Genomic DNA, 15,984 nt, shown 5'->3' with positions numbered 1-15,984 from the left:
AAAAATTTTAACTGAATATTTATGAGCATCAAAGAGAGTTTTAGTTTTCCTGTATGTCTATGCTGTTTGATACATGGAAAATGCGGATGAGCAATAGGTACTAGCCATTTTCATGTGTATGAAATAAAAATTTCTTCTATTATTGTACATTTTAGGCTATTGGCTCAAGGGTAAGGAAAGGACTATATTATAGTTCTGTGCTTCTGATCATAGTGGTTTTTTCCTCCCTATGGCTATGTTGCCTGATTGTCTTCTGATTTTTTTTTTTTACTGGGGTCCTGGTTCTGTATTTGTGAACTTATGTTTTGACTTATGAAGTTTTATATTAAGAGCTAGGTGATGAATAGAAAATGACTATCAATGATACCACATCAAAATTGGCTGCCTAGAGTATGTATAATTTTCTCTCTTATCTCCCTCTTCTCAAATTTTATGGATTCCTCTAAAGTATTTTAGAGTTTCATTGAAACCTGATTACCCTCATAGTGAGAAATGTCTATAAGTAACACCATTAGGCAACCTGGTGGGAGGTATAAAAGGAAAGTTCTGGAGTGAGTTTGCAATTACATGTGCCAGGAAATTTAGGATAATATGAAGTCCAGCTCTTTAATAACCATGTTAATTAGTGAAAATGTGATGGAGAAAATGGATGGAATCCTGCATATGTATGTAAACTTTTAGAAAAGTAGCCCTCACGCATACCCTAACATCTCAGATGTCAACATTGAGTTCTGGCTGGTCACATTAGTTTCTTAAATGGTACTGCCTAACCTTAGGCATTGCTTCTAGAGTGTGAAAGATTGTGTTTTGGGTAAGTTACTCTTTGTATTTACCAGGAAAACTCCTTGGGGTGTCTAAAGGCACAGAGTTTATTGCTGAAGCAAGCTACAAGAACTCTTAGAACCACAGCATTCTTAGGATGACAGTGAGAAGCTTGGAATGGGAGATCATCCTGAGTTGCCAACATTTCCCAGCAACTGGTTTCTAGTTGAGAACAAATATGCATTTATTTTAGAATCTGTGGAGGTGCTTTCACTTTTTTTTGTTTTGTTTTGTTTCCACTTTTGACGTTGGAATTAGTCAGGGAGGTTTTGCCAGCAAAGGATAAGATCCTAACATGCTGGAATCCTAATTAATTGCTTTGGGAAAGATATTCAATCTACTTGCCTGAGGGTTAATGACCAGTTTTGTTTTCCTGACTTTCCTAAAGAGAACTGCTTCATATGCAGCCTGGATGTGGGCGGGGCATAGAAGTTAAGAAAAACAGGCCCAGCTTTGGGGGGCAATGCTTGAGTGACTTAAAGTAAGGTTGTTTTGTTTTTGTTTTTTCCCCCCTCATAGGATGCCTCTATGCCCCTCACTGATTTTTGCTCTCCCAAATATCACATATATCAATCCTATAATATTTGATTAAAATATTAGAATAGTTTTGAATTCTATTGCCTCTTGCATCAGAACATAGCTTACCCAGACAGCCACATCACAATGAGCACATTATTGATTATTCATGAAGACACCCTAGGCATTGTAATTATTAGCTCTTCTTTAAATCAAATAGGCCTGCTTACATAATTGAAAAGATTAATAGGAGCAGGGGCTGCAAGTGAAGAAATGGAAGGCCAACTTGCAAATCTGATTAAAATGTCTAGTATATTGAAATTGAGGAGATGTAAAATTAAGAAAGTTACAAGCAGGAAATGGCAAACACCAGCTGAGGCGATAGGGAATGCCATATGTTATATGTTCTTCATGCTTTTTTTTTCCTCTTGCTTTTTTCAAGAAAGACTATATATAAAATACACACATTATATATATACATGCATACATTACCCTGGCACATGTATCATTAAGGATCTCCTTGGAAAGACAAGTTGATATATTTATTTTTTGGAAACAAAAATTCAAAGTTATTTTCTGCAGCATCAGGTTTGCATTTATACCAGTAATCCCACGACTCTCTTCATTGTTGAAGATTTAAAATTCTAGTCAGTTTACTTTTGGTTTTCCTGTTAGATTTTTATCTGTCCAAGTTCTGAGCTCTGCTGTCTCTCTGTGTTTCTGTTGATGAGCATCCAAGGAATAGTTTTGAAGCCTGTTCCAATCTATTCTTCCCACAATATTTGTTTAACACAGGATAAACAACTGATCACAAAGGATAAACAATGATAGAATATTCTTAATCTTATTGTATTAGGGCCATGCAAATCTGGGAAGCATTTATTAAGTGAAGGCAAATGTAAATTTTATGTTATTTCATAATGTGAAACTACTTTGGGATATCAAAATGAATTATCCCATTTATATTCCCTGTTTAGATTTACTTTAAAAATTTGACATTTCCTTCTGAAATTCACTGTTCAAAACCTGTCTGCATATTTATATTTTTTCATCATATACTGCTATAAACAATAATCAATGAAGGATCCAAAAAAAAGTCCTGAATTACTAGTTGTTAAGAAGATCGACAGCTTTTGAAAAAGGAGCAGGTATTCATCCTGTCAGCTCATCTACATCTCTCCAGGCCTTAGATGTCTTTGACCTCCCTAGTTTGCCTTCCAGATGGCAATAGCAACTAAATTTCCTCTACATGTTCTGTATTCTGATTTCATAGAGCTCATTTAAAAAGAAACATCTCAGCCTTGATGAACAATTTATCATTATTTAATAGATTTACAAAATTACATCAAGAATGCTGTTCCTGAGAGGAAGTCAAATTGTCTCTGTTTGCAGATGACATGATTGTATATTTAGAAAACCCCATCATCTCAGCCCCAGATCTCTTTAAGCTGATAAGCAACTTCAGCAAAGTCTCAGGATACAAAATCAATGTGCAAAAGTCACAAGCATTCCTATACACCAATAATAGACAAACAGCCAAATCACGAGTGAACACCCATTCACACTGCCACAAAGAGAATAAAATGCCTAGGATACAACTTACAAGGGATGTGAAAGATCTCTTCAAGGAGAACTACAAACCACTGCTCAAGGAAATCAGAGAGGGCATAAACAAATGGAAAAACAGTCCATGCTCATGGACAGGAAGAGTCAATATCGTGAAAATGGCCATACTGCCCCGAGTAATTTATAGATTCAGTGCTATCCCCATCAAGCTACCATTGACATTTTTCACAGAATTAGCAAAAACTACCTTAAATTTCACATGGAACCAAAAAAGAGCCCATATAGCTAAGACAATCCTAAGCAAAAAGAACAAAGCTGGAGGCATCACGCTACCTGACTTCAAAATATACTACAAGGCTACAGTAACCAAAACAACATGGTACTGGTACCAAAACAGAGATATAGACGAATGGAACAGAACAGAGGCCTCAGAAATAATGCCACAGGTGTACAACCATCTGATCTTTGACAAACCTGACAAAAACAAATGGGGAAAGAATTCCCTATTTAATAAACGGTGTTGGGAAAACTGACTAGCCATATGAAGAAAACTAAAACTGGACCCCTTCCTTATACCTTATCCAAAAATTAACTCAAGATAGATTAAAGACTTAAATGTAACACCTAAAACCATAAAAACCCTAGAAGAAAACCTATGCAGTACCATTCAGGACATAGGCATGGGCAAAGATTTCGTGACTAAAACACCAAAAGTAATGGCAACAAAAGCCAAAATTGACAAATGGTATCTAATTAAACTAAAGAGTTTCTGCACAGCAAAAGAAACTATCATCAGAGTGAACAAGCAACCTACAGAATAGGAGAAAATTTTTGCAACCTATCCATCTGACAAAGAGCTAATATCCAGAATCTACAAAGAACTTAAACAAATATACAAGAAAAAAAAAACATCAAAAAGTGGGCAAATGATATGAACAGACACTTCTCAAAAGAAGACATTTATGTGGCCAAACATAGGAAAAAAAAGCTCATCATCACGGGCCATCAGAGAAATGCAAATCAAAACCACGATGAGATACCATCTCATACCAGGTAGAATGGCAATTATTAAAAAGTCAGGAAACAACAGATGCTGGAGAGGATGTGGAGAAATAGGAACACTTTTATACTGTTGGTGGGAGTGTAAATTAGTTCAACCATTGTGGAAGAAAGTGTGGCAATTCCTCAAGGATCTAGAACCAGAAATACTGTTTGACCCAGCAATCCCATTACTGGGTATATACCCAAATGATTATAAATCATTCTACTATAAAGACACATGCATATGTATGTTTATTGCAGCACTGTTCGCAATAGCAAAGACTTGGAACCAACCCAAATGCCCATCAATGATAGACTGGATAAAGAAAATGTGGTACATATACACCATGGAATACTATGCAGCTATAAAAAAGGATGAGTTCATGTCCTTTGCAGGGACATGGATGATACTGGAAACCATCATTCTCAGCAAACTAACACAGAAACAGAAAACCAAACATTGCATGTTGTCACTCCTAAGTGGGAGTTGAATAATGAGAATGCATGGACACAGGGAGGAGAACATCACACACCAGGATCTGTCAGTGGGTGGGGGGCTAGGTGAGGGATAGCCTTAGGAGAAATACCTAATATAGATGACGGGTTCATGGGTGCAGCAAACCACCATGGCACATGTATACCTGTGTAACAAACCTGCACGTTCTGCACATGTATCCCAGAACTTAAAGTATAATAATAATTTTTTTAAAAATGCTCTTCTTCTCCATGACAAAACAAATAGCGATGATATTTTCATTTTAGAAAGGAGCACATTGCTTAAATGGCTGATTTGTTCCATGGCTTAATTCTCTGCCATTTTGCAGTCTTGGAACCGGTAGGGACAGCTCTCTTTTTAGTAGACTATAAAAGTGGGCTCTACTAAAACAAATATGCTTTATAACCATCAGATACTTCATTCTGGATGTGACATTATCTTCTGGAAGACCCATTGGTAGAAGGAAATGTTGCCTAGTTCAGTCAAGAATTGGCAGTGACCTGGTATGTCAGTTTAAGCTAAACATAGACTACAACAAAAGCTCTTTGAATATTTACTGTTTTGTTTGTTTTGTTGTTGCTGTCGTTTTTTGAGACAGGGTTTCATTCTGCTATCCAGGCTGGAATGCAGTGGTGCTATCAGGGCTAACTGTAGCTTTGACCTCCTGAGCTTAAGCAATCCTCCCACCCCAGCCTCCTGAGTAGCTGGGATTACAAGTGTGTGTCACCACATCTGACTAATTTTTTATTTTTATTTTTGTAGAGACAGGGTCTCCCTTATGTTGCCCAGGCTGATCTTGAACTTCTGGGCTGAAGTGATCCTACTGTGTAAGCCTCCCAAAGTGCTGGGATTACAGGTGTGAGCCACTACATCTGGCTGAATTTTTTCTTTTAACAAATCTCGCTGTGTCACGTAGGCTGGAGTGCAGTACTCACAGGCCTTGAACTCCTGGGGTCAACCAATCCTCCCACCTCAGGCTCCTGAATAGCTGAGACCACTACATGTAACCTTACCTAGACCAGCACTACTGGTGTGGATAAAAGCATTATACAAATTATTAATTCAGAATGCCAAAAAGGCTTAGGGTCTGGGGATTATATAGGGTTGGGGATTTAAAAAAAAAAAAAAAAAAAGCTATGTCTAGAAAGACATTAATAGTCTTTGGATTATTCTACAAATCCCTGAGTTACTACATGTTTCAGAAAAGTGCCTCCTCTACCTCCTCTTCCTCTTCTTTTTCTTAAATAAGTGAATTATCTACCTATGTTTTGATTGTCTATTGTATTTCATAAATGATAGTCTATGTCAGGAAATTGGAATCTTGAAGTAAGGAAATGAAAGTTTTCTTTTTTTTTTTTTTTTTTTTGGAGACATATCTCGCTCTGTCACCCAGGCTGGAGTGCAGTGGTGTGATCTTGGCTCACTGCAAGCTCTGCCTCCCAGGTTCATGCCATTCTCCTGCCTCAGCCTCCCCAGTAGCTGGGACTACAGGTGCCCTCCGCCACGCCAGACTAATTTTTTTTTTTTTTTTTTTGTATTTTTAGTAGAGATGGGGTTGCTAATTTTTTTTTTTTTTTTTTTTTTTTTGTATTTTTAATAGAGATGTGGTTTCACTGTGTTAGCCAGGAGGGTCTCGATCTCCTGACCTTGTGATCCGCCCACCTCGGCCTCCCAAAGTTCTGGGATTACAGGCGTGAGCCACTGCACCTGCCCTCTCTTTTTAAATTATAAATGAAATAGTGGTTATAAATACAAAATCCCAGTGTAATTTGACTGACAAATGTAATCAGACCAAGCTAATTCTTTGTCTCAGTCTTCACAATTGGAGATGCAGAACAGCTGGCAGGAATCGATGTACTCTGTGTTTCTCATGGGAGAAAGAAAGAACACTGAAGGAAATAAGGACTATGCCAGGAGGGGTGATTAAGCAATTAGAATATTTTGAAGTCTAAAAGAACTGTAGTATCAGGAGAACAACTGAATGAGAAAATAAATTACAAAGAGTAAAGCAGGCTGTAGGTTTCGGGAAGATTTCGTAGGTGTGTGAGAAACAAACAAGACATTTTGGAATCTTAATGTAATCTGAGAAGTAAAATAGACCTCTATTCCTTTCTGTCATTCTCTTTGTCATTTTCTTCCTCCCCACTAAATCATGATGTTGAAGGTCAGTGAGAAGAGTCAATCTGGGCTGTTTCTCACGAAGGTGTACACCAGTCATCCAGAATGTCAGTATCCCTTATTCAGAGTGATTTTGATAAATGTGCTTAAATAAATAAACACTCCCATTTCAACTAAATAATTTGGTGGGAATCATAGGTAAAATGCCACAGTGTGAAGCAAGTCATATCACTGGTCCCCTGAAAAAGTGAAGGTGGTTTTTGTGCTTGTAAATACTGAAAAATGATGTTTCTATATTACTTGTTTTTATAATGCTATTTTCATTCTGTGTGATGTTCAGGTTCTGAGTATCACAGGAGTGGAAAGATAGACAAAAGGACAGGTAAGAAAAGGGAAAGATAGGAAAAGCGTTTAAACATTTTGTAGCATTTTCCAGAGTACTGGTGCCTACCTTTTTTTTTGTTTGTTTGTTTTTTTGAGACAGACTCTCACATTGTCGCGTGGGCTGGTATGCAATGGTGCAATCTCGGCTTGTTGCAGCCTCTGCCTCCTGAGTTCAAGCGATTCTCCTGCCTCGGCCTCCCAAGTAGCTAGGATTACAGGCGCCTGCCACCACGCCCAGCTAATTTTTTGTATTTTTAGTGGAGATGAGGTTTCACTATGTTGGCCAGGCTGGTCTCGATCTCCTGACCTCTTAATCTGCCTGCCTCGGCCTCCCAAAGTGCTGGGATTATAGGCTTGAGCCACCATGCCAGGCCTGCTGCCTACTTTTTTTTTTTTTTTTTTTTTTTTAAAAGGCTTACTTTAATTGATTTATCTCTGTGCTTCTCTACAGAGCTTTCCAAAAAGTGAGGTGTTATATTTATGGTAGGATTAACATGTTATTGAGAGAGTTCTATTTCTTCCAAGATATTTTAGTTTCTCACTCTTTCAATTTCTATGGTTTAACCATTCAGAATTGATTTCTTCAGGTCTCCAAAATGTCCTAATGAAATGTAAATATACCAGGAAAGTTAATACCTTGAGCTTCCATTGGTTGAAACCATGGTGGGGGTAGGCTCACTTCAGTGAGATAAACCCGCTTGAATGTAATAGAGGCTAAGTGTGAGGATCGGAGGACAGTCGTGTTCCCAGAGGACAGCTCAGCAGTAAGGTGAGAAACTTTTATGGAGCCAAGGAGTGCTGTAACTTGCTGGGAGAACTAGTTAGCAGCTGATTACAGCTTCCATTCTGAAGTTGAACAGATGAGTTACTTAAAATGGTTGCTGTGGGGGGCAGGTTGAAGAATTTTATGTCGTTCATCATCTTACTGAGAGTCATATATAAACAGGCTTACTTTCTATTTTAAAACAAAGAAAACAGAGGGCTCTGACAGAAGTACACTGTAATTGTGACCATGTGTGAAACCCAAATATAGGCCATAACAATATTTCTACCTGTCCCTGCAGGAACTAAGACATTTGGTGAACTACTTTCTAAAATTTCAAATAAATTATAAAAATTCAGCAAATATAAGAAAAGAAAATGAAAAAAAGTTACATGGAGTCTTATCTTCCAAAGATAACTGCTGATAACATTTTAGCGTATTTATTTCTGGTCTTTAAAAAAATTAATAATGTTTCAACTTGTTATGAAAGAAATAGATGGCCACTGCACAAAGTTTAGGGAATTCAGAAAGTGTAGAGGAAAAAGTCTCTACAAACCCTATTAACTTAGAGATAGCCACAGTATTTCCTTCCTGCATTAAAAAAAAAAAAAAACAAACTTCTGTCCAAATGAGATGTGACAGACTACTGGTTGTCCCCAAAATTCATTCTGCTTTTCTTCCTGGACACAGGGCAATTCAACTGAAAACTAAATTTCCCAGGTTCCCTTGAGGCTTGCTGTGGTTACATGACAAAGTTCTCACCAATGAAACATAAGCAGAAGTCATGTGCGCAATTTCTGCCCATTTTCTGTAAGGTGATTGCCCTGGCCTGTTCCTCTGTTTCCTTCCCATCCGCAGGGCCTGATTTTTTGGGTGGGAGCAGGAGTTCCAGGCTGATTGCAGGGGTAAGGTATGATGGCACATACACTTACCTCATTCTGGGATTTGCCTACATTTTTCATCTTGGAAATCCATGTACCTTTTGGGGACTTCCAAAGAGATATTCAGGCAGAAGGACGTTCGAGGCTGTAGTCTTGTAGTTAGCAGCTAATGATAATGATCCCTTGGATTTAATAGCCTTCCTTACAAACAAGCTAGTGGGACCTAGGGGAAATTTGAATTTATATGTTGATATTTTAAATAAATATTCTATACATTTATAAATACTCTGTAAATATTTAAATAAATACCATACATTTATTTTGGCACATATTCCTATATCATTAACTGTTCTTTGAAAACATGATCTTCAACAGTTGTATAATTATCATATGAATAAACTTTTTTATTGTACATTTAAATTGTTTTCAATTTTTAATTAGAATTTATGTATGTATATATTACTTTTACTAATTTTGTACTTTGGATAAAATGCTGAAAGTAAAATTAATGGGTCATAGAGCATGTACATTTTAAAGACTGTTGACATATTTTGGGGCTAATAAACTGGAACCACAACTGTGAGGTACCAGGGATGTATTTGTAAGTCTCTTTCCCAAAGACAAATTACACATATGGCAGCAATGGAAGGAATCACAGAATGCTTGCACAAGGATCATGAAAAGTCCCTCGTTATCAAGAAATTATGCTGGTTAACTCTCTAATGATTCTGTTAGAAAATAGAGAGAAAGTTGATTTTTAGTGCAATGAGTAAGTCAAGAAATTTGAGATTGGATATTACCACGCATCTTGGTATCATTATTGTTTTTTTTTAGAGATGGAGGTGTCACTCTGTTTCCCAAGCTGAAATGCCAGTAGTGCAGTCATAGCTCATTGCACTCTAGAACTCCTGGGCTCAAATGATCCTCCTGCCTTAGCTCCCCAGTGGCTGGGTCTACAGATGTGAACAACGACACCCAGGCATCTTGGCTTAAATCATGCAAGACCTCTGCAGTCTCCTGATTTCTGCTTCAGAAGAGGTGACTAAAGGGGATGGAATCTTTCTCCATTTGAAGCAGTTGCCCACTTGCTACCTTAAAGCTTGGGGTATCCTGGGAGCAAATGCCTCCTCGAGTAGGAAGAGTAAACCAAGAATGTCAGTCCAGAAGATCATAGACAGCAAAGAATCTCATCTTTGACAGAGGTCTGGAACTCATGAGATATCATTGGAATACTGTTTAGCACTATCTGTGTTGGGAAATTAAGGCAGAATAGAAGCTTTTGGCTTAAAACTTCTGTTTCACTGTGATGAGATAACCTAAGTAAAACAGCTCAGTATGGGGGAGGCAACCCTGGTTCGTTGTGGTAGCTCCTAACAACATTAGTGACTCTTGAAGTCTTCAGTTTCACATATGAAATCTATAGCATGGGGAAGCCATCACTGCCTCCATCACACAGATGTGCTACTTTCTTCAATTCTGAAAATTTTTTTCATAGTACTTCCATTTAAAATAGTTGAAAACTGGAATGAAGCCAAATGTTCATCAGCAGGTGAATGGGTAAACATATGGTGGTATATTCATACAAAGGAATACTACTCAGCAATAAAAATAGGAACATACTTCTGTTTTGTGCAATATCATGTCTTACATTTTATACAAAAGAAATAATACAAGGTGTACTCTGGTTTTTTTTGCTCAACATAATGATTTTGAGTCCCATCCAGCTAGAGTCCTTTGCAATAGTTCACGCCTTTCCAACTCTACATTCAGTGACATCACAGTAGCAGTTTGAAACTGACCATGATGGGAGTATTTGTATCATGGAAATTGGCAAATGCTACATAAATCTGGTCTTTAATAGAATTTCTGTGAACATTTTTGCATAAAAACAGCTATGGATATTCCTGCAGAAGCCTTTTTGTGGACATGCATTTTCATTTCACTTGGGCAAATAGTTAGGAGAGGAATTGTTGGGCCATAATGTAGATATATATTTTACTTGACAAAAAAACTATACCTCATTTTTGAGACATTAGGTATTCAAACTGGAAAAAGAAATGTGGAACCAGCATGTCCAGCATCCTTTCCTTAGACTCTTGTTTCAATGCTACTAGTATCCTGCTCCACCACCACCTCCCCCAGATTAGAAGAGAGAAACTCATGTGCTATGATCTGAATGGTTATGTCCCTACAAAATTTATACATTGAAACCTAATCCCCAAGTGACAATATTAAGAGGTGGGACCTTTGGGAAGTGATTGGGTCCTAAGGATACAGCCCTCATAATAGGATTAGCAGACTTATAAAAGGGGCCCCAGAGAGCTGCCTTGCTCTTCCTCCATGTGAGGATGTAACAAGAAGGTGCCGTCTTTAAGGAACAGCCCTCACTAGACACTGAACCTGTTGGTGTCTTAATCTTGGGCTTCCATCCTCCAGGACTGGGAGGAATAAATATTCGTTGTATATAAGCCACCCTGTTTATGGTGTTTTGTTATAGCATCCTGAGCAGACTATGACACTGTGACAGCTTGTTCATTTAATCATTAGTTAATTAGTTCATTCAACAATACTTATTGCACATCTACTATGTGCCAGGCACTGTGGTATGCACAGGAAATACAGTGGTAAATAGCACAAGTAAGCACAACTTATAGCCTAGTGAATATCCAGCCTCTTTTTGACTTCTTCATTTCTGCCACATTTTTCATATGTAGAAGGGACAATTATAGAGTCACTCTCTTAGTCACCGGGATGGAGAGTTTCATGGAGAGTGATTCCCTGCTTCCACATTTCTTTTTTGTTTGAATACCTAATGCCTCAAAAGTGATGTATAATTTCTTGTCAGTCTGACCACAAAATCCAGGCAGATTTGAGGCTTGTCATGAATGATAAGTTGAATTTTTTTAAGGTCACTTTTGCTTTGTTTTACTATCTAACCAGAGAATAGAAGTGTGCCTGAAGCTTGGGGGTGTCACCATCTGGGTAAGGACCCCACAAGGTCAAAGTAGCCCAGAACTGTGAATTAATATGTCCTAATGTCAGATAGCATTGAGGGATGGCCTTATGGCAGCCCTTAAGGCTTCACTCTGTTGTCATAGAAAACTGAGTCTTGTTCTGCCACAGTTATCTACTTCCGTGTTTTTTGTTTGTTTGTTTGTTTTTACTGTGTCACCGAGCCTACCAAAATTTTTAGTGCAGGAGACCCCGTATGCTCATGTTGAATTTGCCAACATAATGACAGTGTTTGCTCTTTCCAACACACCATCTTGGAGGAAGAGAGCTTAGTGAGTGTTATATTATCTCTCTGGGCAGAGATAAATAAATGATATGAAAATACCCCTTAAATAATTATGCTGCTGTTGGAAAATGATCATCTCCATTTTAAAGATAAACTGAGGCTGGGACTTATATGTGTCCTATATAACTAATAGAGTTTGAACTATGTAGTTCCAACGTTGTACATCTTCCTAAGTCCTTGGTAGATAAATTATGGAGATCTAAGGTGATTGGGAGAGCTCTATGTCTGCTGGGAGACCCCATGGCTAAATGTCAAGTGTTTGCCCCTTTGGAGTTCTTGTAATGTTTGGCTAAAGTGACTAGAAGTGGAGTTGGCTCCCAGACGTTTTGACCTCATCAAAGGGTCATTTGCTAAAGGCTAGCCTATCTCTTCCTCATTTTAGTTCTGTCAAGAAAACAGAGGCAAAATTGACTTGCCTGTTTGCCTACTTTACAATGTTGCTGTGACTGGCCCTTGTTATAGATTGCCAGTACAGATCCTAACTTGTGGGGATATCAAGTTATAAATGGGTAATTAGACATACTGCCTGAGTTTTCTTCTTGAGGAAGTTCCATATGGATGCCTGTGTTTGAAAAGAGGGGAGACTTGGGTAGTGTGTACGGCATGGAGGAAGGTGTCTCGGTATACAAGTTCTGCTTTGAAGCACCACTCTCTGCGCCAGCATTTCCTGGCAATGTGTTGTTGGGTGAAAAAGCTGTATGGTTTCTTTTTTATTTTTTCTCTCTCCTTAAAGCTTTATCTATAATCACAAACCAGCCAGAGGGAAGAAAAAAACCCTGAAGAGCTGAATTCAAACACCCGCAGTTATTTTGCAGACAAATGATTGACTGAACTTAACATTTCCTCCCAGCAACAAGTGCTGGTGTGAAGATGAAACCTGGGAGAAGAGCAGCAAGTTCAAGAAGCATAAAGTAAAGCAGAAGGAAACCCTACTTTACTTTGGTAGTTGTAATTACTGAGTTCAGGTTGTTATTGTGTACAGCTTTAAATACTTAATATCTTGCTTTATAACCTTATATATAAACAAGGACCCCCATAAGACTTTGGGCCAGTTTGAACCTCAAATATGAAATATGTCAATCTACACATATAATGCTAACTATGAGAAAATGCCTTTTCTTGCTCTTCAGTCTTTTCTGTGTAGAGTCAGCTGAACATAAAAACACCAGGGGATGGATTCACCACATTTATTCCCATTGCACAGAAAGTATCTTGCTTGTTTACTTAGTAGGTCTGCAGCAATTGCATGTATTCTTACCTCATTTCTTCCTTGGTAATTAGCATATCTTTTTCTTAGAGGAGCATATGGCATCCTCACTTGTAAACAAACCCTGCAAACCTCTTTCCATGTTGTTGAGATCTGAACTGAGCTGTAATTTTATCAAGTCATAATCATTGAAGCTCATGGATTCCCTAAGATAATAAAATTCAGCACATAGGCATAATAGGTAAGTTGTCAGGAACTGGACCAATGTGGCCTTATATTGCTAGATGATTCAGGATACATACAGTATACAGAACTAAGGGATGAAGTGGGAAGACCCAATGGCAGCAACCCAATTCTAGCCTGTAAACACAGCTAGAAAATGAAAGACCAGACAGAAATAGAAAGCTGCTGAGTTTAAGTGACCAATCTGGGTTCAGTGACTCTGAGAAAACTGAAGTTGTTCTTTAAACGAAATAGAATTTTTACTAAGATTCCTATTGTCTGAGATAGACGGCAATAAAACATGATTTTCAACTACTTGTTTTGTCATAATGCAGTAGAAAAGGGATGATTATATATGGTCATATTTTGGAGTCTGTTGTCTGAAATTGCACATGGAAATTTTGCTTGACAATCATTGTATTCAATATGCTCATCACAATTGCAGCACACAAATAACATTTATCTACTTCCTAAATATGTAGGTGTAGCTGTAGTCATTCTAACTTAAAAAACGACCTGCAACATTTTAAAAATTCTGGCTTTGAATTTGAGAGGGCAGTTGTGCTGAAATCATACTGAATGTTTATAAATTGGTCACGAAAAAACTCCTAACAGGACAATTCAAATCTGCTATTTTTCAATTGTGACACCTATCTACACCCAAGGAGAAAGGTGTAGGTGACTAAGTGGGGAGGTTAGAGTGGGTGCTTGCCTTTTTGTCCAGGAAATCATTTTAGCACTTTGAAACTGTTTTTGTGGCACCTTATATAAGATATATAAAACAGAAAATGTTAATTATACATATTAAAGAATAGGGGAAGGAGAGGAGCTGAAAATTGAAGGGGTTCTAGAGATTCTTCCTCATTCCCCTGACCCCATAGCCATGCCTTGATGCTGTCAGGCCCTAGACTTTCCTAAAGGCTTTGTAAAACCAAAAGTACTCAGAAGATTCACATCAATGTACGTGCATCAACCTTAACTGACATTAGTGTTTCAGAGGGAAGTGAGAGTTTTGGGGCCTCTGGGAATTCTGAGCTAAGTGGTTTGACAGTAGGCTGAGAAAAAACAAGAGATGTTATGAGGTACGTCAGAACCCTTGGGATAGCCTCAGGACTCTCAAGCAGGGAGTTGCGGATTCAGGTTGGGATATGACAAACACCATGCCTGATAGCCTAGGAAGAAGGTGAGAGCCAAAAGAGTTAGGTGTCTCTCGGGGAAGTCATTTCGTCAATGGTTTCTATAAGTTCTGGCTCTATGTTGGTCAGATAAACACAATAAGCCCCAGTGTTGGTCAAATAAGCACAATAAGCCCAAAGGTATATTACCTGAGTTAAATCTTTCATCAGTGAATCTTAGGTTTGGCTATATATTGGAATCTCCTGCAGAGTCTTAAAAAGTACTGATGCCTGGTTCCTACTCTTAGAAATACTGATTTAATTGGTTAGGAATGCTGCATAGGCTTTGGGAGTTTTAAAAGCTCTCCAGGTGATTCTAATGGACAGCCAAGGCTGCGAACCACTGCCTGTGACCTAAATTGAGTCTGTTTGGGTAAATATGTTGCAATTCACCTTCTCTGAGAAAGTAAAAATACTTGGTTTTAACCTTGCACTAATGTTTCAAATATTTCAACAACCTTTCAAGGTTTACGAGTTGAATAGTATACATTTGAGATGTAGTAATATCCCAGGGTCAGGTTCCTGTGGGACCTACCCTGGCTGGCCTCAGCATGATGGTGCTTGCCTGCCCTTCACCTCAAATCCTTGTTGCAGTGCTGTGTTCTGTCATGAGAGTCACAAGATACTTGGTGATTGCAAATCTGCTGGCTTATAATAAGTAAATAGTGGGCAAAGCAAAGGTCCTTAGGAATCAAAGATACCTATGGTATCCTATTATCTGTAAGATAATTTGGGACTTCACTTAATCATTTGTGTGTGTTACTAATACTTTGCTTTTCTTTTTCCAGATGAAAAAGATGTCTTATACAAAATTTGTCAATCAAACATAGCTGAGATATTTTGCTCAGCAGATGTATTGCCTCTTATGATTTAAATGGGGGATTAATGAAAGGTTTTAAATATCTGGCAAGAAGAAAAATGGCTAAAACTCACTTTTGACTGCCTGTAAGTGATGGTGAAAGAAAGGGGGAATAAATGAAGTCAAGTGATTTTTTTACCATCTAATTTTCTTGCATCTTGACAGACCTTGTCTTGTGACCATTTCCAAGGGGTTCTTGCCTTTTTATGTCCAGAGTAGTGTATGTGGACCCAGGATTCCTACTCCAACTAGAGGACTAACCTCTTGAAGGCTGAGATTATGATTTATCTCCTAGAATTATTAGCAAATCAAGCTGTAAGCAATAAAGCTATAAATGAGGTGGGGGTAGAGAATTAGCGGTCTATTTATACCTGATCACCTAGGTAGCTCACCACCCCACTACCTCCAGGGTCCACCCTGTCTAAGCCTCAGAATCTATCTGCATGCATGGGAAGGATGCTAGCTTGTCAAAAAAGAAAGCTTTGGAAAGACCACCATGACATATTCTTAGATCAGATTTTACAACCTTATTTATGAGATCATTAGACTATTTGCAAAATGTTTGTTGTTGCTGTTCTACTTAGTAAATGGGACTATAGAGATCTATTTAGTAAAACCTTGTTATTTGGACAGAGA

At 38.1% G+C, this 15,984-nt stretch overlaps 1 long non-coding RNA gene across 1 annotated transcript in view; it reads left to right on the top strand.

Moving 5' to 3' along the window:
* LOC140712572 (uncharacterized) overlaps positions 1-6,740 on the top strand; it is a 72,537-nt gene extending 65,797 nt beyond the window's left edge. The window contains exon 3 of the long non-coding RNA XR_012094199.1: positions 6,255-6,740. This is a non-coding gene — a long non-coding RNA (uncharacterized lncRNA). The remainder of the gene's footprint in view (positions 1-6,254) is intronic.
* Positions 6,741-15,984: the final 9,244 nt, after the last annotated feature.

Source organism: Chlorocebus sabaeus, chromosome 10, assembly GCF_047675955.1.
Source record: "Chlorocebus sabaeus isolate Y175 chromosome 10, mChlSab1.0.hap1, whole genome shotgun sequence".
Taxonomy (NCBI): Eukaryota; Metazoa; Chordata; class Mammalia; order Primates; family Cercopithecidae; genus Chlorocebus; species Chlorocebus sabaeus.
The sequence above is the reverse complement of the archived record's forward strand: the minus strand, read 5'-3'. Positions and strand labels throughout refer to the sequence as shown.